Genomic DNA, 26,726 nt, shown 5'->3' with positions numbered 1-26,726 from the left:
AATGTCATGTCTGTTGCAGTTTTATGGCTTTTGCATTTGACTTTAAAAAGTGCAACATTTACTCATCAAAGCAGGTGAATGACTAATCCCAAAAGGGTGATATCTGATAAACTTAATGCTCACCTGAAGGGCTGTTTTATCTGTAAACTCAATCACTTAATGAGAAAATGAGATACTTACATGTATTTACTTTGGTTTCTGTTGATAAAACTAGTTGACTTAGTGACATGAAGATATTGTTAAGATCAGGACAGAGACATATTCACAGTTTAGCAGTCTCTTTCCTCCATTTGCAGAAAGGATTTTAGCATCAGGCCCTTGATTGTGATGTTGGGGAAAGGTAATAACAGGTATCAAAATTTCATAGTGTTTCAAAGTCCTGTTCATTTCTTCACCGATTTTAATTCTATTATTAAGCAAAATTAAAAAGCATGCTCTGTTTAATCTCAAAATGCCAATTTCCATTTATGGGGCAAGGTTTTCCAAATACTAATTAATCAAGACTGGAGTCAAGTCCTGGTAGCATTCCTAACCAAAGAACAGAATATCAGGTGTTCTAGAAGCATTTCCTGTACTTTATGGCATCAGGTTACCTGCCTTCTGGAAATCCCTTTCTATTTCTTCTCTCAACCACAATAATTAAATTTGAATTAATATAAAAACAAAAGGAAAGGGAAAATACTTAGCAGAGAAAAGGAGCAGGAAAAAAAAAAAAAAAAAAAAAAAAAAGAAAAGAAAAAAAAAAAAGGCAAAATGGAGAAGGAAACAAGTTTTTTTACCAACTGGCTATCTTTTGTTTATCAGACTTTCACATTGCCTTAAGCTTTCCTTTGATCTGCTCTTCATTATTATGATAAAACATCTTAACAAAGCCTGGATTATTTATTTATTTGTTTGTTTATTTATTTATTTGTTTATTTATTTATTTTAAACTTAGTCTCTAGAATAATATTCTTTAATTTTACTCTACTAAAATAATTGCAGTCGCAATCATTAGAAAGCCAGTATACAACTGCAGTAGCACTCCTTTGGATCAGATTGTTATATGAAATACACCTATGAAGTTTCTAATGGAAGAAGGTTTTAATGTTATTATGAAGTTACAAATATCTCTCACTGATCTCCAGACAAGAGACCTTACTTTACACTACAGATAAGCTAAACTAAAACCTCTGAGTTCAAAAATGTTACTACCAAATTAATTCAGACTGTTAGAGGTAAACAGAAGCTGAACCTCCTTCTTGAAAGTTTTTACAGACTTCATTATTAAATTTGTCTGTTATTGGAAATTAATTAAACTCCTCTTGATCTGCTGATGAAAGCCATCCCTTTTAATGCATGAACAATTCGTATGGCAGTCAAACTTCAGATCTCAGACTGTGTAAGAAGTTAAAAAACATCTTTAAGTTTCTTGCTGGAAGTTAACTACCGTTTTTATTTTATTTAAAAAAGGTTAGTCTCATTCTCTAAACAAGCTTATAACATCTATATAGATGATAAACAGTCTACACAGCTATGCAAATGTCACATATCTACTACCATTTTTTGTGTCAATCTGAAAAAAATAAATAAGTAAGCACACAATTTGGGCATGCATTTGAGAAATTGCACTGTTTACTGACTGATATCAGAGAACATTAGTAATCTTCACTGTTTTCCATATTTCGCAGTCCATAGTGTGGTGATACTATATAATAGGCAAGATATTTCATTCATACTTGAAAATCTTTGTAAATTTGTATACATTTGTAAATCTTTTAAAGATTTTTAAAAAAATCTTTAGAAGATTTACAAATCTTTAAAAGATTTACAAAAGCAGAGTAATCATTTTTAGACAGTAATTTGTTCTCATGACCAAATATATATATATATATATATATATAATGATTTTGTTCCTGCACAGAGGTCTTCACATACATACTAGAAAGTGATTATGCTTTAGTGTTTAATACATGTATATACAAATTGTTAATGATACACAAAACCTGTGGTTAATCCTAAGAGTCTGGTACATATTTATGAACAAAAGTTTAATCCTGATCCTCTCTATAGTTCCCACAGTAGAATGGGAAAAAAAAGATAAATTAATGGCAGTTTATTTGCTGAGTGCATCTCACTGATCCTGCCTGACAGATGCTCTCAAAGACTGTGAAGAAAGCTGTATGGATTTCTTTCATGCAACTTTCTCTCCTATACATATTACCAGAGTACATTTATATGTAGTTTGGCAAAAGGAAACATTTGGAAGACTTAGCTGTCACAGCACCGTGACATTTAATGGCAGTATCAGCTGGCTCATACTGTTCATTTTCCTGTTTCTTTTTGTGTACTGCTTCCCAACTCTGCTAATTGCAAACCAATGTTGAATCTACAGTTAATATTGATGGGTGTTTTGATTTGAAATCTTTGCAAAGTGGCCACAGCTTGGGTAAATTTACACAGTGGCAGTTTTTAAAATATAAATTTTCAATCTCAATAGCAATGTTTTGTTTTTTTCTTGTTGTTGTTGATTTTGCTTCCTAGGACAATTGTATGACTTTATAGAAGACTATTCAAATTTGTTAGCTATTCTAGGATGTTTAAAATTCTGTATGAGTTGACAAATGTGGCATTTGTATATCTGTGTTACAGTATAACATATTGGCATTCATATTATTTGTTTATTTCAATCCAAATGTAAGATGTGCTGTCAAGGGTACTACATAACAAGAGACCATGCTCTTTAAAAGTTCTTTTAATTTTGAAAATTATTTTTATATGTAAAACATATGTCTCTTCTCTCTGCCCCTTAAAATCAAGTATTTCTATTCCCCTATAAACATACTGTCTAATTATAAATTAATAAAAAGAATAATTAAAAAGTCTTCCTTTACAAAAAAATTTTTAGCCAACCTTGATGCTGAGATATATTTTCCACTGTTTCTAAATTCCAGTTAATAATTCACGTTTTCTTAATCTTTTTACCATTGTAAAACAAGGAGCAAAATAGGAAAGATAACTTGTTTCAGAGTGAATCACTCTGTTTCCTCAGAGCATTGTTCCTTGTTGAAATTCAGATTCTGCTTATAATCATGTTATAAAATATCAAAACTTGATCATAGTTGCCTGGTCCAAGCATGTATAGAAGGATCAATAAAAAATTAGATTTGAATCAGGCTCATTTATCTCATTTCCAGGCACAGCTGCAGAGGAAAGGGAGATGTGAAGAAAATCTTCATATAGTGAAAACTCAGAGTCATTAATGCAAAGTTCAAACTCAGGTACAGCTGATGCAATGTTTCCAAACTGGGAAAGGAAAGTAGTGTCTGCTCTTTATGTCAGTAAAGCATGGGTATCTATCTGTTCTCCCTTGTATATAACTGTTTATTGTCAAGTCATATCTTATTTTAATTCTGCAGAGTGTGTCTTCTTGACCATGTCTTTTATTTTCCAGTCATATCCTTGAAAAATGCTGTACAAGCAGGTTCACCTGTTTCTGCACTTCCTGGAATCTGTCTTTTGGAGCAGACGCTGGCATCTGAAAATGGTTGGCTAGTATCTTGAAGTATTGAGGTGACACTGCCATACTCAAAGATATTTTTACCTGGCTTCCTGGTGACCTGGGAAATCCATATTTTGTCTGCTTCATGATGCAAAAATATCCTAGCTGGAATCTGGACCACAGCTTCCAACTCTCTGACTCTTTCTGTTAAAAAATCTTTAGAATGTATATATTAAATTTGTCCAGATACATTCTGATAACAGAGACTGGTGACAGAGTACTCAAATAAATTATTAAGAAAAAATCTAACTTGAGTTTTAAACAATATTTATTTTCAACTGCATGCATACTGAAGAATGGGACAGAGGAGCAGAGTTATGGCAGCTTTATGAAAAATATTGTCAGAACTTTCTATTCTCTCCCTCCCCTCCATCTACCCTGCCTCTCCCCCATCCCCTCCCAACACACACATACACTTGTAACAGTGTAAAACACTTACTTTGGGGCTAAATGCATATTATTTAATTTTGGTTAAAAAAAAAAAAAAAAAAAAATTAGAAGAGTTACTGAATATTTTCCAGATACCCATTGCTCTGAGTTTCTGTCAGGGTTGTGAGTCAAACATACAAACTTGTTAGAGCTACAGTTTTGTTTCTCCTTAGAAGACACTCTACTTGGCTAGATGTGTACTTGTGGCTACATTTCTAAAATATGAAAGGAAAATAAAAATTGCTTTGTTTTGTTGTGTTTTGTTTTTATATGAAAAAAAAAAAAAAAAAAAGAAGAAAAAGAAAAAGGTCCCAAAAGATTTAATTTTTAGATTCTTTTGTGTGTATGTGTGTGTATGTGTGTGTGTGTGTTCCTTATTGGTATTAGAAAAATAGATTCCGTGTAGGCTTTGGGACTCTGGTGACTGGAGACTAATGAGATAGTAACATGTGATATACTTAGGAACATCTATAGCAAGGCAGACCATAGGACTTTCTAGCCTTTGGTTTCTTGTCGTAGTGGCCAGTAATGGATCTGAAAGGAATAACATGTGCATGCACAACAAAATTATACTTTGCCCTCCTACATTCCAACGTCCAAATTATAGAGACTCCCTGAGCAGGGTTTTGCACTTAGACTGATCACCTAGGTGATTAATGGCACCAAAAGTGCTTCTGAGACAGAAAACTGTGTAATTGTCTTGTAATAGCTAGCTAACAGGAGAATTGCTTTCTTGCAGGTGCCATCTTTCCTTTCCCCCATTTCCTTTCCTGCCATTGAACAAACCTATAGTGCTGAAGTACTGATGTGCATATAAAAACCTATAAAATGTTTAGAGGAAGGAGGAAAGCTTGTATAACTAGAATCAAAACTAAGGATGGAATTTTAATTTTTAAAATGTTGAAAAAGAAAATGAAAAAGAAAAAGAAAAGAAAAAATGAAAAAGGCAAAGGCAAAGGCAAAGGCAAAGGCAAAGGCAAAGGCAAAGGCAAAGGAAAGAGAAAGAGAAAGGGAAAAAGAAAAAGAAAAAGAAAAAGAAAAAGAAAAAGAAAAAGAAAAAGAAAAAGAAAAAGAAAAAGAAAAAGAAAAAGAAAAAGAAAAAGAAAATGCAGTTGGTATAAAATCAATGCAAAAAATATTATCCAAAAGATGATAAAATAACCAATGTTCTGCAGTATTTTGGGAAGTGTTCAAAATGGTACTTGTTCATTCTAAATACCACACTGTCAAATTTTTTCAATGCCACATACAGTCTAGTCACATTAAAAATAGCTCTTGAAAGAGTAGTTGCAACTTAACATTTGGAGTCTGTCTACAGGCTAAAGAACCCTTGTTTCTCATTGGCATCTCCTTCAGCATCCTTTGTTTGACCTTCAGCTAAGGAAGATACTGTAAGTCTGGAAAAGTGTTTTCCCAGCTAAAACATGTAGTGCATCAAGAGGAACTGAAAGCCTACAAGTTCCAAATTTCCGCCTACTGTTTGCAAATTAAATCCAAATGTGAACAGCAGGAGTCTGGCTTTTAAAACAGACAAGTGTTGCCACACATTTATGTGATGGCTCCTCTTCAAATCTCTTTATTGGCTTCCCTTCACCTTCTGCATCTAATTTAAACTTCTAGCTCCTGATTTATTGTTGCCCTATGGCCTCTGAAACGTGCCATAGAGAGAAGACTTATGTACTTTTTCTGAATGAGGCAACATTGAGAAAGTGTGAGAGACAAGAAAGTGTGTAGTCAAAATCATGTCTGGCTTAAAGAGACAACTGAAAGTTGTATGGTGACTTCTGGAAGAGAATGAGTCAGGCAAAACATTCATCTTCATTTTATGTAACAGATGTTACATCCCCTACATCCCAAATTTCTTCAGACTATCTGTCTGTGTAATTTATATTTAACCTTTTTTTTTTTTCTTTTTTTTTTTTTTTAAATTATCTTTACTTTCTAATTTACTTACATTTTCTCCTAATCCTAGAATTATAGAATGGTTTGGGTTGGAAATCACCTTAAAGGTCATTCAGTTCAAAACCCTCTGCTAAGGTCAGGGACACCTTCCACTTGACCAGGTTACCCAATGCGACATCCAGCCTGCCTTTGAACATCTCCACGGATGAGGCATCCACAGCTTCTCTGGGTAACATGTTTCAATGCCTCACCACCCATAGAGGGAAGAATTTATTCTAAATATCTAATCTAAATTTCCTTCTTTTAGATTAAAGACATTTGCCTTTGTCCTATCACTACATTCCCTGACAATAAGACCCTCCCCAACTTTTCTGTAACCCTTCTTTAAGTACTGGAAGACTGCAATGAGGTTTCCTGGGAGCCTTCTCTTTTCCAGGCTGAGCAACAACAGCTCCCTCAGTCTATCTTCATAGGAGAGGTGCTCCAGCCCTTTAGTCATCCTTGTGACCCCCCTCTGGACTCATTCTAATACATCCATGTCTTCTTGTGCTGCATGTCACACTGAACACAGTTCTCCAGGTGGGGTCTCATAAGAACAGAGCAGAGAGTGTGAATCTACTTTTGATGCAGCCCAGGATGTGGTTTGTTTTCTGGACTGCAAGTGCACATTCTTGGCTCATGTTGAGCTTCTGTTGAGCTTCATGTTGAGCTTCATGTTCAGCCCTGGATTTGGGGAAAGCAGACTTCAGGCTGCTCAGGGAACTAGTCAGTAAGGTCCCCTGGGAAACTGTTTTTAAAGGCATTGGTGTCCATCAGTGCTGGTCAATCTTTAAGCACTGCCTCCTAAAAGCAAAAGATCAGGCAATTCCAAAACAATGGAAGTCAGGCAGGCGGGGCAGAAGGCCGGCCTGGCTGACCATGGATCTCCTACTGGAGCTTAGGTGAAAAAAGAAAGTGTACGGCTGCTGGAAGGAGGGTCAGGCAACGACGAAGGAGCTGGAGGACCGTGATGGTGGGAATGACAAACTCCCAACTATTGCTGAACATGTGTGGGATTTGCTGCTTCACCTGGATCCATACAAGTCCATGGGTCTGGATGGAATTCATCCCACAGTGCTTAAAAAGCTGGCTGATGTCATCATGGGACCTCTCTCAATTATTTTTCAATCATCTTGGGAATCTGGAGAGGTCCCAGTAGATTGGAAGCTGGCAAATGTTGTGCCAATTTTCAAGAAGGGTAAGAAAGAAGACCCTAGCAATTACAGGCCTGTCAGTCTCACGTCAGTGCCTGGTAAAAATATGGAGAAGATGGTTCTTGAAATTATTGAAGCGCACCTGGGGGACAGCCAACACAGGTTCATGAGGGGTAGGTCCCACCTAAATAATTTGATTTCCTTTTATGATAACATCACCCATCTAGTCAATCAAGGGAAAACAGCTGATGTGATCTTTTTGGACTTCAGCAAAGCTTTTGACACGGTTTCGCATAGGATCCTACTGGACAAAATGTCCAGCACACAACTTAACAGAAACATCATACAATGGGTGAACAATTGGCTGGCAGGCAGGGCTCAAAGGGTTGTGGTAAATGGGGCCACATCTAGCTGGCAGATCACTACTGGGGCCCCTAAGGCTCAATTTTAGGGCCAGTTCTCTATAATGTTTCTATAAATCGTTTGGATGTAGGATTAGAAGGTGTTTTGAGCAAATTTCCTGATGATACCAAACTTGGAGGAGTTGTAGACTTGGATGAGGGTGGAAAGGCTTTGCAGAGAAATCTGGACAGATTGGAGAGCTGGGCGATAACCAACCACGTGAAGTTTTACAAAAGTAAGTCCCTTCCCTTCCCTTCCCTTCCCTTCCCTTCCCTTCCCTTCCCTTCCCTTCCCTTCCCTTCCCTTCCCTTCCCTTCCCTTCCCTTCCCTTCCCTTCCCTTCCCTTCCCTTCCCTTCCCTTCCCTTCCCTTCCCTTCCCTTCCCTTCCCTTCCCTTCCCTTCCCTTCCCTTCCCTTCCCTTCCCTTCCCTTCCCTTCCCCTTTTCTTTTTTTTTTTTTTCTTTCCTTTTTTTGTTCTTTTTTCTTCTACCAACCTTTCTAGATTTTTTTCTGGTTCCTAAAACTTTACATTTCATTAATTTTATTATGGCACTATTATTTTATTTTTCCATTTCCATAATGAATTAATAATGTGAACTTCACAAATTTCTCTTTTTGCTATCACTCCTATTTCATTTATGTCAATACAATCTCTATCTAGTTTGAGTATCACTACATGTTTATTATTGCAACCTTGTGAATGTAGCTAGGAGACTTTTCTCTAATTACACTTTTCTCATAGTGTAGGAAGATTATTCTTGCTGACTTTTATGTGTGAAGATAGAAAAGTAGTATGGAGAAAAATTATAAAGGTGTGAAATCTGATATTAGCTTTAAGTTATATTTCGTTGAGCACAGAGACAGACTGGTTCAGAAGCCTCTGGGAATGCACTCTGGATTCATATGGGCAATAATAATAATAATAATAATAATTTATAATTATTTATTATAATTATAATTATTATACCCTAAAAAAGCTTTTCAAGTCCTTGATATTATTTCTGCTTTCTTTCCAAGCTTCTAGTTTTGGTCTACACACCTTACCTACGCAATCATTTATTCAGGTAGTAGTAACTAATATCTAATTTATCAAGGACAGGGTTTTCAGCACATTTCAAACAAGGTCAACATCTCATAGTGTCAGTTTATGGAAGGTGTGAATTTAGTCTATTGTGACAACTATTGGATGCACAGACATACAATTTACCTAATAGATGCATTCGTGCCTTCTTGTTGTTAGTGTCTGTGTACAAAAATTATCTATGTGATGTAATATAAAAATCAATTGACTTTCTCTATTCATACACTCCCAAGATACTCATCAGTCCAGGTATTTAGGTAACTAGGTGCTGGTTACTGAAACCATCTAAACAATAAAAAAAAAATAAATAAAAAAAAATCAAAACACTGATTTCTCTGGAAGTTAAATGCCAAGTAGCTGGGAAAATCTGAATACCCCTGTTTTGTATTCTGGCTCCTACTTCAGTGTTCTTAGTTTCCCAACTCAGGTCAGATGGTCATAGGTACTTAGTCTGCAGTGGTGCTGATTCTTAAATCTTAAAGCTGCTTTGACAATTTCAGAGCAAGTATGAGATCATTTTTAATAGAGGATATGGGCCTGAAAGTAAACACTCTGAATTCTAGTGAGAGTATCTTCTACTTCAGAAGTATACGTCTTGCTTTGTATTTCAGCAGGTTTTTCAGTTCTTTTACAGAAGGGTTTTTATCTGGATTAAAAACCTCCAGTAGCATTCACTTACAAGCATGGATTGGTTCTTTGGCTGTATGAAAGGTGATTAAAAGAGGTTCTGCTTCAAGAATGACACTTGAACCTTGGCCAATACACTTCTTCTGGAAAATCAGAGTATGCAAGATATCTGCAGGTGTGAGCATATGTGTCTTTTCTTCTGCTTCTTTAAGGTCTGCCTGGATTTGTAAATTAAATAAATAAATAAAGAACAATGAAACATACAGTAACTAGCACAATGGAAGAGATATCTGTTAAAGAACCATTAACTGTATCAGCCAATCTACCTGACAATAGAGCTGGTGATCAAAGAGGCATTAGTTTGAAGGTTTGAGGCAATTTAAATTTCATGGGCCTAATTGAAAGGAAACAAAACAAACAAAAAAAAAACAAAACAAACAAAAAACAAAACAAAAGCACAAGTTTATAACAGGACATTTCAAAGGAAACTGTACAGTAATATGGGTTCAAGTGTGTGGCAATCTCACTGGTTATCCTTGAACTGTCAGATAAACCATGTTTTCGTGTTTTTGACTGTATTATTAATGTCTGAGTATTGTGTTCTCCTGAAAGAAAACTACTTGTATCATTGTTTATAATATCCTCCATGCTTTTAAAGACTTTATCATGCTAGGTTAAGAAAATGTTGCTCTTCTGGAAAGAGCCTTATGCATGTGTCACCCTCTCTCTCTTTTTCATGCAGGTACACCACACACATGTACACACAAAACCGGAAACCACAGAAAAAAAAATGTACAAATTGTACACCCATTAGAAGTACACAAGTCAGTTTTTACAAGTATTTGGGGGACATAGTAAATGTGTTAGGCATAGAATTAGAAAATATTAGGTACTTAAATACCTTTTAAAAATACCTATTCTTCTGTGGTCTTTTATGAGTGTTCATTTTATAAATTGGATTTTAAGATTTCCAGACTTTTGTAACACAAATTGGCAGTATGAGGCTGACTTCTTATGCTTTGTATTTTCAGGCTATTTTGAAGTACACAGCTTGTGATCACAAATATCATTGCAGACACAGATACAGTGTAATGTGGAATGAAATTGTACAATTTTATCATGGAATCTATCCAAAGCAGAAAAAAGGGAAGGGGAAGGAGAAGAGGAAGAAGCAAGGAAAGGGGGGTGGGAAGTGGTGGGAAGAAAAAAGGGGAAAAATTAAGGGACAGGAAAAAAGAGAATTGGCTTTTGGTAAGCAAAGATAAATAAAGGACTGATTCAGTCATAGTCCAGGTTAAAACTTGTACAGTCCACTCAATGGCTTCTCAGTAAAATCTTTTTCTTCTTCAGCCAAAGTCAGATATCTACCTTTAAAACAATTATTCTGATTTGTGACCATCATTTCTGCTTTTAATTCTTATCCCTTCTGTCAATGAAAAAGCCTATTTGAACTCTGTTAAATCTTATCAGGTATAAAAACAGATTAAACAATTTAACCCACCAATGAGAGAGATGAGAACTAGCCCTGATCAATCTTCTAAAGCAAATTAAGGCTCACTCATATGATATTTTCCATTGGCAGCTATACAAGATTTATGAGAAACCAGAACTAGAGCATCTTTACTAGCACAAATGGATCTAGGAGAAGACACATCTATGGTTTTAGAAATCCTCTGGACTTCAACAAATTAAGGTCAAGAGTAAAATTCCAGTAAATTTTCACTGATGAAACATTAGTCCTGCAGCTTTCTTGTATGACACATGCAGAGCAAAAATCAAAGGGAAACACTTAAACTCATAGTACTCCTTAACAGAAAGTTACTTATTATTCATGCATAAATATCTCTTTGAACAAACCTTGCTATACTTCACAATGAGTAAGACAGATATTGGATGTTTGCGAGTGGCTAACAGCACTACCAGCTTGAGTGCTGGTGATTGCAGACAAATTTTTCAGATCAGGTTAAAGGCCACATCCATTTCTTCAAGACCAGCAGTAGAAGTCTGGTTTAGAATAAGCAGAACACAACCTGCAGCTTCATATGGAAAGTTTTTTCTTTTAAGCCCTAACAAGAAGTCAATAAAAAGAATTTGTCAAAGTATTTGTTGAAAAAACTTTTTTTGTTTTTTCCTTTTTATTTTTGAATTTGCTTCTTCACCAACTTCTTCAGCATTACAGAAATATTAAATAGTTGGCATTCCTCGGTTCTTGGTGTGTGAAATTCATCATGGAAGGGATAAGGAAATTTTTAAAGAATATTTATTATAAAGAGGTCATCATCAAAAAGCAAGAAGAAAGAAGCAATGACAGAAAGATGGGGTATCACTAACACCTTGGAATCAAAGAATCATAGAATCATTAAGTATGGAAAAGACCTTCAGGATCATCTGGTCCAACCATCACCCTATTACCAATATCACCCAATAAACCATGTTCCTAAATACCAGGTCTAACATTTCCTTGAACACCCCCAGGGACAGTGATGCCACCACCTCCCTGTACAACCGTTCCAATGCATGACTACTCTTTCTGAGAATAAATGTCTCCTAATTTCCAACCTAAACCTTCCCTGGAGAAACTTGAAGCCATTACCTATACTCCTATCACTAGTTATTTGTGAGAAGAGGTCAAATCCCATCCACCCACACCTTCCCTTCAAGTAGTTGTAGAGAGCAATAAGGTCTTCCCTGAGCCTTCTCTTCTCCAGACCCCTGTTCCCTTGGCTGCTCCTCATAAGACTTGTGTTCCAGGCCCTTCACCAGCTTCATAGCCCTTCTCTGGACATGTTCCAGGGTCTTGATGTCCTTCTTGTATTGAAGGGCCCAAAACTGAACACAATACTTGAGGTGCGTCCTCACCAGAGCTGAGTACAGGGAAATACTCACCTCCCCAGTCCTGCTGGCAGCACTATTCCTGATACAAACCAGGATGCCACTGGCTTTCTTGACCACCTGAGCACACTGCTGGCTCATGTTCAGACAAGCATCAATCAGCACCCTCAGATTCTTTTGCTCCGCACTGCTTTCAAGCCTGTAGCAGTGCATGGGGTTGTTGTGGCCAAAGTAAAGGACCAGCACTTAATTTCATTTCATTGAACCTCATCCCATTGGCCTCAGCCCATCAATCCAACTGGTCCAGATCCCTCTGTCGAGCCTTTCTACCCTCTTGCAGACTGACACTTCCCCCTAACTTGATGTTGTCTGCAAACTTACTGAAGGTGCATTCAGTTCCCTTATCCAAGTTATCAAGATATTAAACCTACATTGAACACCACTGGTGACCAGTCACCAGCGGGATTTCACTCCATTCAGCACTACTCTCTGGGCCCAGCCATCCAGACATTTTTTAACCTATCAAAGAGTGTACCTGTACAAGCTATGGGCTTTCCAGTTTCTCCAGGAGAATACAATAGGAGATCATGTCAAAGGTTTTACTGAGGTCTAGGTAAACCATGTCAACAGGTTTACCTATGCCACTATCATGTGGGTCATCCAGTCATAGAAGGAGATGAGGTTGGTCAGGCAGGACTTGCCTTTCACAAAACCATGTTGTCTGGGCCTGATCCCCTGGATATCTTGCATGTGTTGTGATTGTACACAAGATAACCTGTTCCATCAGTTTTCCTAGCACTGAGGTCAGGCTGACAGGCCTGTAGTTCCCCAGATCATCTTTATAACCCTTCTTATAGATGGGTGTCACCTTGGCAAGTCTCCAGTCATCTGAAACCTCTCTAGTTGACCAGGACCACTGATAGATGATAGAAAGTGGCTCAGCACTCACATCCACCAGCTCCTTCAGCATCCTGAGGGCCCCATGGACTTGTGATAGTCCAGGTGGAGCAGCAGATCTCTAACTGTTTCCACCAGAACTGTGTGGGATTTGTTCTGCTCTTCATCCCAGACTTCCAGGTCAGGGAGCTGAGTACCCTGAAGATAAGTGGTCTGACTATTAAAGACAGATGTAAAAAAGACATTAAGAACTTCAACTTTTTTCTTATCATTAGTAGTCATGTTCCCCCCTGAATCCTATAAAGGAAGGATATTCTGCTTGGCCCTCCTCTTGCCCTTAACGTATTTATAAAAACATTATATATATATATATATATATTTTATCCTTAACCATAGTGTCTGTAATTCTTTTTTGGTTATCTTCATTTCTACTAGAAGCTAACCTTGACAAAGTAGGTTATAGACCAGCAAAGCTATCTACCAATGAGATAAATATAGCACAAGCAATGTCAAATAATGTCACAAATAAATGCCAGATATGGCATTAGTGTGTTTTGATCATTTCATCTGAAGGGATATTCCAGGTCATGAAGAATCATTAAGAATTCTACCAGTCTTTTCAGAGAGGGAGACAGGAACCCTATGCAAAAAACAAACAAACAAACAAACAAACAAACAAACAAACAAAAAAACAGACTACAAATCTAAAATGAGATTATGTATTTGAGGAGTCATGTACTTGAGGAAGGGAAGAAAAACAATCAAGGAGTTTCAAAAACCTCTCATATAAGACCAAAGGAAGCAAAAAACCTGTAAGTAAAATTGAACAAAGAATTGCATTCAACAGTTTATTTGCTTTGCTAAGGTCTGCTTATCTTTTGTGCTTTCCAAAGAACATGGTCTTGATTCAGACTGATTAATTAACATGACTGAAATGGGATGAAATGGGAGTCCCAACTTCCAATAATTAGCAGAGCACTGTGAAAGAAATTCACATTTCAGTCTGGTCTAGCTACTATCAGTCTGGGTTTTGATAATCTGAACTCTTCACTCATAGTCCTCATCTCAGTAGATAAATTATCTGGGGCCTATATTTTTAGAACTTAGTCAACACAGATATATACTTACATTTAAGTGATATAAATCCAGCCACTGGTGTTTCAGAATTCCCATTTACAAAATCTGTGTTACACATTTAGTTCAGCTGCCACGTATCTTTACAGCAGTAAATCGTAAACTACTGTCTCTTTGGATAATACTTTAGGAAAGCTTATAAAGTATGACTGCGTCAAGATATGTGATTCTGAACCCTGTTTTTTTCTTAGTACAGCATTTGTTTCCAAGAGTGAAACTTTTTCTGCCCTGGCACATAAACTACTACCATCAAACTTACTCTTTCAGGTTGGTGGGAAACATTTCAGGGGAACAGAGGAACCTATGTGTTGGCCTAACCCTACCCATAGGGAAGTCTGCTGCCTCCCTGGGGCCAGGGTCAGGGACATTGCCAGAAAGCTTCCCAGCTTGGTTCGCCCCTCTGACTATTATCCTCTTTTAATAGTCTAGGCTGGCAGTAATGACATTGAAGAGAGAAGCCTGAAGACCATCAAAGGGGACTTTAGGGGACTGGGACAATTAGTGGATGGAGTGGGAGTACAGGTGGTGTTTTAGTCCATCCCTTCGGTGGCAGGTAGGGGTACAGAGAGGACATGGAAAGCCCACCTAATAAACACGTGGCTCAGAGGCTGGTGCCAACACAGAAATCTTGCTTTTTTTGACCATGGGGCGCTTTACTTGGCACCCGGCCCGATGGCCGCAGACCATCCGCCTATTTCCGCCTATCTCTAAGGGGAAAACAGATCCTAGCCCAGAAGCTGGCGGGGCTCATTAAGAGGGCTTTAAACTAGGTGAGAAGGGGGAGGGGGGATGAAACAAGGCTTGTTAGAGCTGTGCCAGGGGTAACAATGGCAAGGCTGGGAGAGAAGATAATGGCCCAACTGAAGTGCATCTACACTAATGCATGCAGCATGGGTAACAAACAGGAGGAGCTGGAAGCCATCGTGTGGCAGGCAGGCTACGACTTGGTTGCCATCACAGAAACATGGTGAGACCACTGTCATGACTGGAGTGCTGCAGTCTCTGGCTACAGGCTCTTCAGAACGGAGTGGCAGCATGGAAGGGGTGGTGGTATGGCTCGCTATATCAGAGAGAGTTTTGATATTGCAGAACTTGATGCTGGGAATGATAAGGTTGAGTCCCTATGGGTTAGGATCAGTGGGAAGGCCAACAAGGCAAGCATCCTGGTGGGGGTCTGTTATAGACCACCAAGCCAGGATGAGGAGACTGATGAGGAGTTCTACAGACAGCTAACAGAAGTTGCAAAATCATCAGTGTTTGTTATTGTGGGGGACCTCAATTTCCCAGATATATCCTGGAAGCACAACACAGCCCAGAGAAAGCAGTCTAGGAGGTTTCTGGAGAGCATGGAAGGTAGCTTCCTGATGCAGCTGGTTAGTGAGCCTACCAGGGGAAGTGCCCCTCTAGACCTTCTCTTCACAAACAGAGAAGGACTGGTGGGAGATGTGGTGGTCTGGAGCTGTCTTGGGCAGAGTGACCATGAAATGGTGGAGTTCTCTATTCTTGGCGAGGCCAGGAAGGGGACCAGTAAAACTGCTGTATTGAACTTCCGTAGGGCTGACTTTGAACTGTTCAGGACACTGGTTGGTAGGGTCCCTTGGGAGGCAGTTCTGAAGGGCAGAGGAGTCCAGGAAGGTTGGGTGCTCTTCAGGAAGAAAATCTTAATGGCGCAGGAGCAGTCTGTCCCCACGTGCCCAAAGAGGAACCTAGACAATTCTGTGATTCTGTGATTAAATGACATCAGTCAGTCTTTCCTTGTCAAGAGATGCAGTCACTCCATCATAGGCCACCATATAGGTCAGGCGTGATTTGCCCTTTAGTGAAGCTGTGCTGGCTGCCTCATATCACCTTTTTGCTTGCATGTGCCTTAACATGCAAGAAAAAAAGATCTTTCCAGGAAGATCTTTTCTATGATCCTGCTAGGCACAGAGGTGAGACTCAACTGTCTGGATTTTCCTGGTTTCTCTTTTCTACCCTTTTTTAAAATGGGAGTTATAACATGATCTACTCCATGACCTTCCCCTGTACTGAAGTCAGACTGACATTCTTGTAGTTACCTGGATTGTCCTTCTGACCTTTCTTGTAGATAGGTGTCACACTTCAACCAGAGTAAAACTGGTCTTATTGATAAAGTTACTACTAAAGGCAATGTTACTCTTGCCGTGACTGACATAATAACGTAATCTAGGGTGTGATCACATCTGCAAGCAGATGCCGGAACTCCTTGTTGGCTTAAGTATTCAGAAGACAGAAGACGCAGGATGTCGTCATAGTTTAGGTGAAAATAATTAAGCTTATATGATATAATGAACCTTCTCATTACTTACTTACTCTTACAAGCAGAAGAACATTAAGAAAACTAGATATAGTGTAAACTCAATTACTGAACACTTGATGGTCCAGTATGCGAGCAACGGAAAACAAGTAAAGCAATAAACCTTGGTTTTGAACAGTTTGATGTTAGGTTAATATATTCATATTAAGCAAAGATATAAGCTGAGCCTCTCTGTTGGGAAAATAATAATAATAATAATAATAATAAAACTTAATAAATAAAGATAAAAGTTCTTTAAAACATTCAAGAACTATGACGTGGTAAAACATTATGGCCCAGAGTTTTATCTTTTAAAGAAATTTCATGAGGTTCAAAAATACCATAACATCTTTTTCTCTTTTACTTTTAATTTTTATTCTTAATTCTTACAGCAGAATCTTTCCAAAACAGATGTCTTTTGGAAAGATATCACAATACCTACAAATATTCTATTGTATTTTCTGTGTGTGTATGTTTTGTTGTTGTTTCAAACTGTTATCAACAGTTATATCTATGACTCATAAAAATCCTAGTTTTGCTTCATGGCCTCATCTAGATGTTTCAGGAAGTTCAGACAATAAAAGGAGGCACATATATAAACACCAACAATAAAAAGGAAAAAAAAAAAAAAAAGTTAACAGCTGAAATTTAAATACATCAACCATGTTTTATAGTGCCAGAAAATAGCTACTACATCAGAAATATCAGGATAACATCCACTTATTTCCTAAATATGTATTTTTAAATTCACAACCAGAATGAAGATTACATATGCATAGGTCTAAATTTGGCTACAGCCAAAATGAAACAATCCTACAGTGCAGTTTGGAATAATTAAAATCTTACAAAATAAATTTTAGTCCAAAATCTTCAACAGCTCTGAAAAATAGTGGTTTCATTTTTTTGTTTGTTTGTTTGTTTGTTTCTTCTTCTTTTTGTGGTAATATCTTTCACAAGATCTGTGTTTCATGGTATTATTATGTCTCTGTCTACTTGATTCCTTCCAATGGATGTGCTGAAATAGAACATGAAGTACCCTTCTCAGAGAATCTCTGACAAAGCTGAAACTATGAAAAGCATGAAATCCCTTTTTTAAAATATCCATGTGTTTCTGAGAAACTGAGTGTCATTCTGTGCTACTGTTTCTTTTGGTTTCTGGAAGGAAAAGGAAGATGACTCATGTAGTACAGATGATCCAGTTTTAGTGTGTTTCTGGCTTTCAAAAACTTCTTTGGTCAGAGTCTGAGTTTTACAGATGCTTTGAAATTACCCTTCATTTTACCTACAGGGCACATCTTTGGATAAATGAACCATGAACTTACCAAACTTTACAGACCCACATTCATATTGAAAAGTATTTTAGTAAATTATTGTTTTATGATTAGATGGCATATTATGGACAGGTGATTTTATTTCTTTATTTATTTTAAGAGAATTAATTTTCTGTGGGTTTAATAAGCTGAAGAGACTCACAAAAGTATGGAGCAGGCAAGCTAGAACTACTGTAGTAAGAGGTACTTCATGGTGACAAGTTGAGGGGAAGACACACACCTCTTAAGAATCACAAATAATCTGGAAGTTTTTATTTCTGACAGAAATACATTCCATAGCATAATATAGCAAAAGATGCTACGCTTCAAGCATTTCTGCAGAGGTTCTTGCCATTTATTCTTCTTTGAAGATGAGGAAAAATAATCCAGTTTTAGAATTAGGTGGTAAGAGGAGAGTCTGAGGGAAGGAAGGGACAACTTACCAAGCCAGGGAAGCTCCTATCTTAGAAAAGCTATGAAAATTCCTCAGTGTTAAGAATGACTGAGAATTGTTCAACATTGTTTTGTATTTTCATTCTCTACATTCCTTTCCAAGTATGTAATCAAGTTTTTAACACTTCCCTTCACTAGAGTGACACTTCCTTTCAGTTTATGTGTGTTTCATCATGAAGGTTATTCCCAGAGTAACGAGTCTAAATACTGAATTTATATTTATATTTATATATACTAAAGAAATAGAGCTCAGAGGATGTCTGCAACTCAGTAGAATTTGGGGATTTTTAGAAATTACTGTATCACAGAATCACAGAATCACAGAATTGTCTAGGTAGGAAGAGATCCCAAGATCATCTAGTCCAACCTCTGACCTAACACTAACAAGTCCTCCACTAAACCATATCACTAAGCTCTACATTTAAACGTCTTTTAAAGACCTCCAGGAATGGTGACTCCACCACTTCCCTGGGCAGCCCATTCCGATGTCTAACAACCCTTTTGGTAAAGAAGTTCTTCCTAATATCCAACCCAAAACACCCCTGGAGCAACTTTAGCCCATTCTTCCTCGTCCTGTCACCAGGCACATGGGAGAATAGACCAATGCCCACCTACAGCCTCCTTTAATGTACTTATAAAGAGCACTTGAGCACCTCCATGTCCTTCTTGTATTGAGGGGCCAAAAACTGAACACAGTGCTCAAGGTGTGGCCTCACCAGAGCTGTGTACAGGAGCACAATCACTTCCCTAGCCCTGCTGGCCACACTGCTTCTTATGCAAGCCAGGATGCTGTTGGCTTTCTTGGCCACCTGAACATACTGCTGGCTTCTATTCAGCTGACTATCCACCAATACTCCCAGGTCCTTCTCTGCCTGGCAGCTTTCCAACCACTCATCTCCCAGCCTGTAGCTCTGCTTGGGGTTATTGCACCCCAGGTGCAGGACCCGGCACATGGCCTTGTTGAACTTCATACTGTTGACCTCAGCCCATCCGTCCAGCTTATCCAGATTCTCCCACAGAGCCTTCCTACCCTTGAGCAGATCAACACACGCACCTAACTTAGTGTCATCTGTGAATTTACTGGGGGTGCGCTCAATCCCCTCATCCAGATCATCGATGAAGATATTAAAGATGACCGGCCCCAGTACCAAGCCTTGGGGAACGCCACTAATGACCAGCCTTCAGCTGAATTTGACTCCATTCACTACAACTCTTTGGCCCCAGCTATCCAGCCAGTTTTTAACCCAATTAAGTGTATGCCAGTCCAAGCCATAAGCAGCCAGTTTCTTGAGGAGAATGTTGTGGGGAACAGTGTCAAAGGCCTTACTGAAGTTAAGGTAGACCACATCCACAACCTTTCCCTCATCTTTCAAGCATGTGACTTTGTCATAGAAGGAGATCAGGTTCATCAAGCAGGACCTGCCTTTCATAATCCCATGCTAACTGGGCCTGATCGCGTGGTTGCCCTGCAAGTGCCGCATGATGACACTCAAGGTAATCTGCTCCATGAACTTCCCTGGCACTGTTGTCAAACTGACAGGCCTATAGTTCCCTGGGTCTACCCTTCTGCCCTTCTTGTAGATGGGCGTCATGTTTGCTATCTGCCAGTCAACTGGGACCTCCCCCAATAGCCAGGACTGCTGATAAATGATGGTAAGCGGCTTCGCCAGCTCCTCCGCCAGTTCTCTCAGTATCCTCAGGTGGATCCCATCTGGCCCCATTGACTTGCATACATCCAAGTGCCATAGCAGGTAAAACCATTTCTTCGTGGATAGTGAGGGCCACATTCTTCTCCCCATTCCCTTCCACCAGTTCAGGGTACTGGGTATCCAAAGAGCAACTGGTTTTGCCTCTAAAGACTGAGGCAAAGAAGGCATTAAGCACCTCTGCCTTTTCCTGATCTTTTGTAACTAAGTTCCCCCCCACATAGAGTAAAGGCTGGAGATTCTCCTTAGTCCTTCATTTTGCATTAATGTATTTGTAAAAACTTTTTTGTTGTCTTTAACGGCAGTAGCCAGATTGAGCTCCAGATGAGCTTTGGCCTTCCTAATTTTGTCCCTGCACTACCTCACAACATCCTTATAGTCCTCCTCAGTGGCCCGCCCTCTTTTCCAAAGATTGTAAACCCTCTTTTTCCTGCTAAGCTCAAGCCACAATTCTCTGTTCAGCCAGGATGGTCTTCTTTCCTGACAGTTCATCTTTGGGCACGTGGGGACAGACTGCTCCTGCGCCATTAAGATTTTCTTCCTGAAGAGCACCCAACCTTCCTGGACTCCTCTGCCCTTCAGAACTGCCTCCCAAGGGACCCTACCAACCAGTGTCCTGAACAGTTCAAAGTCAGCCCTACGGAAGTTCAATACAGCAGTTTTACTGGTCCCCTTCCTGGCCTCGCCAAGAATAGAGAACTCCACCATTTCATGGTCACTCTGCCCAAGACAGCTCCAGACCACCACATCTCCCACCAGTCCTTCTCTGTTTGTGAAGAGAAGGTCTAGAGGGGCACTTCCCCTGGTAGGCTCACTAACCAGCTGCATCAGGAAGCTACCTTCCATGCTCTCCAGAAACCTCCTAGACTGCTTTCTCTGGGCTGTGTTGTGCTTCCAGGATATATCTGGGAAATTGAGGTCCCCCACAATAACAAACACTGATGATTTTGCAACTTCTGTTAGCTGTCTGTAGAACTCCTCATCAGTCTCCTCATCCTGGCTTGGTGGTCTATAACAGACCCCCACCAGGATGCTTGCCTTGTTGGCCTTCCCACTGATCCTAACCCATAGGGACTCCAGGTTATCTACCTGAAATTTTATAAGGCCTTTTACTTGGTCCCACATGACATCCTGATCTTCTAATTGGAGAGAGAGGGATTTGAAGTGTGGTCCATTCAGTGGATAAGGAATTGGCTTGAAGGTCACACACAGAGAGTGGTGGTCTAAGGTTCTATGTCCAGGTAGAGGCCAGTGACGAGCAGTGTCCCACAGGGATCCATCTGGGACTAGTACTGTTTAATACCTTTATCAGTGACATAAACAGTGGGATTGAGTACACCCTCAGCCAGTTTGCAGATGGCACCAAGCTGAATGGTGCAGTTGATACTGAAGAAGGAAGAGATGTATTCCAAAGGGACCTGGATAAGTTTGAGAAGTGGGCCCATGTGAACTGCATAAAGTTCAACAAGTCCAAGTGCAAGGTGGTGCACCTGGGTGCAGTCCCAGATGGGAGTAGAGACTCATAGAGAAGAACTTGAGCGCAGCACTGCAGAGAAAGACTTGGGAGTTCTGGTAGATGGAATTCTTGACATGAGCTGGCAGTGAGCACTTGCAGCACAGAAGGCCAACTGCATCCTGTGTTGCATCAACAGACAAGTGTCCAGCAGGTGAAGGGAGGTAATTATCTTTCTCTAGTCTGCCCTTGTGAGGCACCACTTGGAGTACTGAGTCCAGGTCTGGAGCTCCCAGCACAAGAAGGATGTTGATCTGTTAGCCCAATAAACTAAGCTCTGATAAATAAAACAAGATCAATAAAACTAGCCCAATAAACAAAGCTCTGATTTTTTATAGACTCAAAAGAGGACAACTGTGAAGGTGAATACCTGTTAAAAATAAGTATCTGCCTCAATAAGCAATTACTCTGATGCATTAAGCGATAACAATCACATTTATTTTGAAATTTGGTAAAGCACAAGGCAGTATTTTGTCATTGGCACAACTGTGTTCCATTATGCATCCTAATTTAATCATCAAACAAGTGCAAGTTTATAGGGCCTGATGACATGCATCCAAGGGTCCTAAAAGAATGGGCTCATGTAGTTTCCAGGCCTCTGTCTGTCATATTTGAAAAGTTCTGGCAGTCAGGTGGAATCTCTTCTGACTGGAAAAGGAGAAACATCACTCCCATTTTTTAAAAGGGTAGAAAAGAGGAACCAGGGAAATACAGACAGGTGAGCCTCACCTCTGTACCTCTCAACATCATGGAAAAGATCCTCCTGGAAGCAGTGTCAAGGCACATGCAAGGCAATAAAGTGATCTGAGACAGCCAGTATGGCTTCACCAAAGGCAAATCCTGCCTCTCCAAACTTGTGGCTTTCTACAATGGAGTGACTACATCAGTTGACAAGGGAGGACTGACAGATGTCATCTACCTGGATTTAAGGCCTTTCATGGAATCATAGAATCATTAAGGCTGGAAAATGCCTTCAAGATCTTCTGGTCCAACATTCACCCTACTACCAATGTCACCCACTAAACCATGTCCCGAAGCACCAGATCCAAACTTTCCTTAAACACCCCCATGGACGAGGACTCCACCACCTCCCTGGGCAACACGTTCCAATGCCTAACCACTTTTTCTGAGAAGGAATTTCCAAACTAAACCAAAACAAACTAAACTAAACAAAAGTCCAAAAGGAATTTCCAAACTAAACCTCACCTGGCACAGCTTGAGGCCATTCCCTCTAGCCCTATCACCTGTGAGGTCAACCTCCAGCTCCCCACAACTTCCTTTCAGGTAGTTGTAGAGTGCAATAAGGCCTCCCCAGAGCCTCCTCTTCTTCAGATTGAACAACCCCAGTTTCCTCAGCCTCTCTTCATAGGACTTGTGTTCCAGGCCCTTCTCCAACTTCATAACCCTACTCTGGACATGTTACAGGGCCTCGATGTCCTCCAGTGTAATGAGGGGCCCAAAACTGAACACAGTACTTGAGGTGCAGCCTCACCAGAGCAGAATGCAGGAGGAGGATCAGCTCCCCGGTCCTGCTGGCTACATTATTCCTGATACAAGCCAGGATGCCATTGGCCTTCTTGGTCACCTGAGCACATTGCCAGCTCATGTTCAGATGATCACTACTCTCTGGGCCCATCCGTCCAGACAGTTTTTAACCAAGCAAAGAGTGTACCTGTACCTTCTCCAGAAGAATACTATGGGAGACGATGTCAGAGGCCTTACTGAAGTCTAGGTACACTATATCAACATGCTTTCCTTCATCCATGGTACCACATGACATCCTAGTGTCCTAATTGGAGACAGGGATTTGATCCGTGGATCATTTGGTGGATGAAGGGTTGGCTGGGCTGCATCAAAAGAGGAGTATCCAGCAGGTGGAGGGAGTAGACTGTCCCCCTCTAGTCTGCCCTTGTGAGGCGCCACTTGGAGTACTGAGTCCAGGTCTGGAGCTCCCAGCACAAGAAGGATGTTGATCTGTTAGAACGGGTGCAGAGGACAGCTACAAAGATGATCAAAAGGCTGGAGTTCCTCTCTTATGAAGAAAGGTTAAGAGAGCTGGGGTTGTTGAACCAGGAGAAGGCTCCAGAGTCTCCTCAATGAGTCCTTAAAGTACTTAAAGGGGGCTTAGAAAAAAGTTGGAAACTTTTTGCTCAGTCAGATAATGATAGGATGAGCAGGAATGGTTTTAAACTCAGACAAAGAAGATTTAGGTTGGAGATTAAGAGGAAGTTCTTCACTCAGAGGGTGCTGAGACACTGGAACAGGTTGCCCAGAGAAGTGGATGCCTCATCCCTGGAGGTGTTCAAGACCAGGTAGATGAGGCTCTGGGCAACCTGATCTAGTGGATGGCATCCCTATTTGTAGCAGGGGAGTTGGAACTAGATGATATCTGAGGTCCCTTCCAAGCGGAGCTGTTCTATGATTGTAAGATTCTATGATCTTTTCATAACAACATTAATTTAAAGCATGAAAGATATAAAGTTGGCATATGAAGAAGACAAATAATATATCTGAGGATCTCTTTTTTCAGTTTTGTTAATTAAGAAACAGGTGTCATCCTCTTCATTAAACTTTTAAACATTAGAATTAGAGAGGATTGAAGATTGAGAAATTATTAAAAATGTTTCATTTTTGTTTTAATTCTAATACTGTACACAATCACAGCAATAATATTCAATTTGAATCTATTACTCAGTTCTTTTACATAAGAGGAAAAAATAATCTAGTATTGAACATATATGTGAAGGAATCTAATCTCCATATGAGGGTTTAATCTCCTCTACAATGCAATTGCTTTGTAAATGGCCAACTGGTATGGACTGGTACAACTGCTGCTTTCTAAGTGCTTAGTAGAAGAGGCAGAAAGAGCATCTTTGAATAACCAGACCCCTCATTTTTTCCATAAGAATACTAGGAGTGAGGTTAGTTAACCGTTGAAATGATCTAATAATATGAGTTGCGGGATTTGGTAGGGAGGCTGACAGCATTAAAGAAGTATTTGAAGTCTCTTTGCCTGAGACCAGTATTACTGTTTAGTGCATACAAAAAGTGGATCAAAGCAGCTTAATTAATTTACCTGAGGCCTGGGAAGAAGTTCATAGCAAAACTAAAATTCAGATCTGTATAATCCAAGCCCTGTTACCTGAGTTGAATGTTATTAGGCTTTGCAATATTAAAGCTGTTAGCTCTTATGCAGTCAGATACAAAGAACAAGCTATTATTTAACTTTCATTTTGTCAAGCTAAATAGATCAAACTCCTGTCTTGCACCATAAGGAGCATCCTACAGTTCTAATTATTTATCTCTGCAACCTCTCCAAATGTCCACCATCTTCCTCCAACTACGGATATTTTCACCAGATACAGTATTTCACTGCTGGCTTTCCAGTAGTGATTACAAGGGCACATCCAAAATCAGTATAGCTTCTATGTGGTACATTCCTATCTAGACATCTCACACTGTTACAAGCTACTTATGGTTATGCTGTTACACCAGAAACACCCAGAAAACTTCCAAACTTTCTAAAATAATCATGGTTGCCTAGAATAAAAACCTCACATACTTCAAAACAGCAGTTCAGGACTAAACCTTCCAGCTTGTAATAATTATCTGTTACAAAGATTCATCCTAATTTAAAAATAAATAAATAAAAGAAGCAGAAACAATACAGAGAAAGCAATGTTGGAAAGCTAACTAAATAAGAATCAATTTAAAGAGTGTTTCTGTTTGAGAAGCATGTGAATACCAATGAAAAGTAGGAATTGATTGCCTCCCATGCTTAAATACTCAATAACTATTCTTTTTTTTTTTCATTTTTCTTAAAAAAATCTTAAAAAAAAAAAAAAAAAAAAAAAAAGACAATGTCAAATAAATATTAACATGGGAAAAATTATGGAATTCAGACCATGAGAAGCTTTCTCTTTACATATGCCTTTCTCTTGGGAAAAAAAAAAAAAAAAAAAAAATATATAAGTAGCCTATTACTCTGACTTCTCTTTCATCTTTCTAGCTCTAGTAATCACAGTGATTTTAGTTGTTGCTGTCCACATGAATGCCAGAAACTTTCCTCTTATGAGTCAAATATTACAATATTTATTACACAATAAAGGAGCAGTGATGTAAAATTGCCTTATCTTGACTTCTAACATATATTTCTACAATACGGATAAGCAGAGGCATCAGCCATTTTGAGCTCGGGGCAAGGGCCATCACTTGCAGAATGAAGCCTTGTGGAATCTTCCTAGTTGCACTCAGCTATTTTATTCATCTAAAATAAAAATCAATGATTACTCTTTATTCATAGTTTATACACAGAACAAACAAAAAATCTTCCTATGTTTATATTCTTTCAAGGATCTGTTACTAATGGCTACTGAATTCTGCATTACACTGGGAACACCTAGGGAAATAATGTAATATCCACCTAAATCTCCAAAGAGCTCATTATCATTATTGCCTTGACAATAGGTACCAAATTAATAATAATGATGACAGACATTTAAAATAATGTATTATCATTATCTCCGATGTAATTGCTACTCACAGAGTATTTCACAGACCATTGTAGAATTATAACTGTCAAATTTACCATGATTAATTTTAGTTTGTTTGATTTGGTGAAAATAAATTGAGACAGATTTCCATATGCCTTGAACATAAAGGGCAGAGTCATTAGTGGAGTCCATTTTGGATAGAGGAAAAATCAAAATTCAGAGTGGGAATTACTGAAAAAAATACTAGCTAATGAATCATGCCAAGAGACTCCTGAAATCCTCTAGTTATACTGATACAGACTTCATCAGCTAATACTTTTCAACTACGACAGTCATCCTTTCCATATGCTAATCCCATAAGGGATATTTTAGCACTGTGGGTGAAGATAATGTTTCCGCAGCTGTTCCGCACTCTTTACCTTCTGCACTGATGCTGGTACATAGCAAGGGAAGAAATGGTTTTATGGCTACCCAGGGAATTACATTCAAAAGATTTGCTTGTTCTGTAGTGGTAGAGTCCTGTGCTTGGGTGGAGAACTGACACCAGGCTCTCATTCACTACCCCTATGGTCCTCTTACTTTCATATAGTCAGGAAAGCATAGAATTACAATCTGTCCTTGCTTGAATATAATAACTGTTAGAGTTAAGTAAAACCAAAGATGGGTCTAATAATATCTGTTTAGGGCAGGACCATTATAAGTTCTATATTCTTCTTGGTCATTTAATTGGCCAATATTAGGGCAGATCTTAACCTGTATATAACTAAAATACACAGACACAACTAGTTTCTGTGCATGTAGTAAGAAATTTAATACTTTCTACAAGTGGCTTAGTTTCTTATAGTTTTCTAAGGAAACTCTAGAGCAGAAATATAATTTATATCAAATTCCATAAGACAG

The sequence above is a fragment of the Aythya marila genome, assembly GCF_965140915.1.
Source record: "Aythya marila genome assembly, chromosome: Z".
Classification (NCBI taxonomy): domain Eukaryota; kingdom Metazoa; phylum Chordata; class Aves; order Anseriformes; family Anatidae; genus Aythya; species Aythya marila.
This window is presented reverse-complemented; position numbering follows the sequence as displayed.